A 1,830-nucleotide genomic window follows, 5' to 3' on the forward strand; every position below is an offset into this window, starting at 1 on the left:
AGTACTGTTGGATGCAGCTTGCATTCCATTCAGACTCTGAGAAATCATATTAACTTGCTGAGTCAATATTTTATTCTGAGCCAATATGGCATTCATAGTATCAATTTCAAGAACTCCCTTCTTCTGAGGCGTCCCATTATTCACAGGATTCCTTTCAGAAGTGTACATGAACTGGTTATTAGCAACCATGTCAATAAGTTCTTGAGCTTCTGCAGGCGTTTTCTTTAGGTGAATGGATCCACCTGTAGAAGTATCCAATGACATCTTAGCTAATTCAGACAGACCATCATAGAATATATCCAGGATGGTCCATTCTGAAAGCATGTCAGAAGGACACTTTTTGGTCAGTTCTTTGTATCTCTCCCAAGCTTCATAGAGGGATTCACCTTCTTTCTGTCTGAAGGTCTGAACATCCACTCTAAGCTTACTCAGCTTTTGAGGAGGAAAGAACTTGTCTAAGAAAGCCTTGACCAGCTTATCCTAAGAGTTCAGGCTATCCTTAGGTTGAGAGTCCAACCATATTCTAGCTCTGTCTCTTATAGCAAAAGGGAAAAGCATGAGCCTGTAGACTTTAGGATCTACTCCATTAGTCTTAACAGTATCACATATCTGCAAGAATTCAATTAAGAACTGAAAAGGATCTTCAGATGGAAGTCCATGGAACTTGCAGTTCTGCTGCATCAGAGAAACTAGCTGAGGTTTCAGCTCAAAATTGTTTGCTCCAATGGCAGGAATGGAGATGCTTCTTCCATGTAAATTGAAATTAGGTACAGTAAAGTCACCAAGCGTTCTCCTTGCATTATTGTTGTTGGGTTCGGCTGCCATCTCCTTTACTTGTTCGAAATTTTCAATAAGGTTGTCTTTGGATTGTTGTAATTTAGCTTCTCTTAGTTTCCTCTTCAGAGTCCTTTCAGGTTCTGGATCAGCTTCAACAAGAATGCCTTTTTCCTTGTTCCTGCTCATAAGAAAGAGAAGAGAACAAGAAAAGAAGAGGAATCCTCTATATCACAGTAAAGAGGTTCCTTATTGTTAGTAGAAGAAGAAAAGGAATAGAGGTGAAGAAGAATGAAGAATCCAAACACAAGGGTAAGGATAGGAGTAGTGATGTGAGATGAAGAGAAGTGTTAGTAGATGAATAAATAATTAGAAGGAGATGAGGGAGAAGGATTTTCGAAAATAATTTTTGAAAAAGAGTTAGTGATTTTCGAAAATAATTTTTGAAAAGTGTTAGTAATTTTCGAAAATTAAAATAAAAAATTTGAATAATTAGTTAATTAAAAAGAAATTTTTGAAAAAGGGGGGGAGATATTTTCGAAAATTAGAGAGAGAGTGAGTTAGTTAGGTTGTTTTGAAAAAGATAAGAAACAAACAAAAAGTTAGTTGAAACAAATTTTGAAAAGATAAGAAGTTAGGAAGTTAGAAAAGATATTTTGAAATCAAATTTTTGAAAAAGATAAGATAAAAAGATATTTTTGAAAAGATATGATTGAAATTAGTTTTTGAAAAAGATTTGATTTTTAAAATCACAATTAATGACTTGATTCACAAGAAATCACAAGATATGATTCTAAAACTTAAAGTTTGAATCTTTCTTAACAAGCAAGTAACAAACTTGAAATTTTTGAATCAAAACATTAATTGTTATTGTTATTTTCGAAAATTTGATATAAAAATAAGAAAAAGATTTTTGAAAAATATTTTTAGAATTTTCGAAAATAACTAAGAAAGAAGAAAAAGATTTGATTTTTGAAAAAGATTTTGAAAAAGATAAGATTTTTAAAATTGAAAATTTGATTTGACTCATAAAAACAACTAGATTTTAAAAATTTT

At 32.2% G+C, this 1,830-nt stretch overlaps 1 non-coding gene across 1 annotated transcript; it reads left to right on the forward strand.

Moving 5' to 3' along the window:
* The first annotated feature begins 318 nt into the window (after nucleotides 1-318).
* Nucleotides 319-426, forward strand: LOC148550551 (small nucleolar RNA R71). The gene has a single exon (XR_015892807.1). It is a non-coding gene; the product is annotated as a small nucleolar RNA R71 (small nucleolar RNA).
* The last annotated feature ends 1,404 nt before the right edge of the window (nucleotides 427-1,830 follow it).

Source organism: Arachis ipaensis, chromosome B7 (assembly GCF_059453495.1).
Source record: "Arachis ipaensis isolate K30076 ecotype BB chromosome B7, ASM5945349v1, whole genome shotgun sequence".
Classification (NCBI taxonomy): Eukaryota; Viridiplantae; Streptophyta; class Magnoliopsida; order Fabales; family Fabaceae; genus Arachis; species Arachis ipaensis.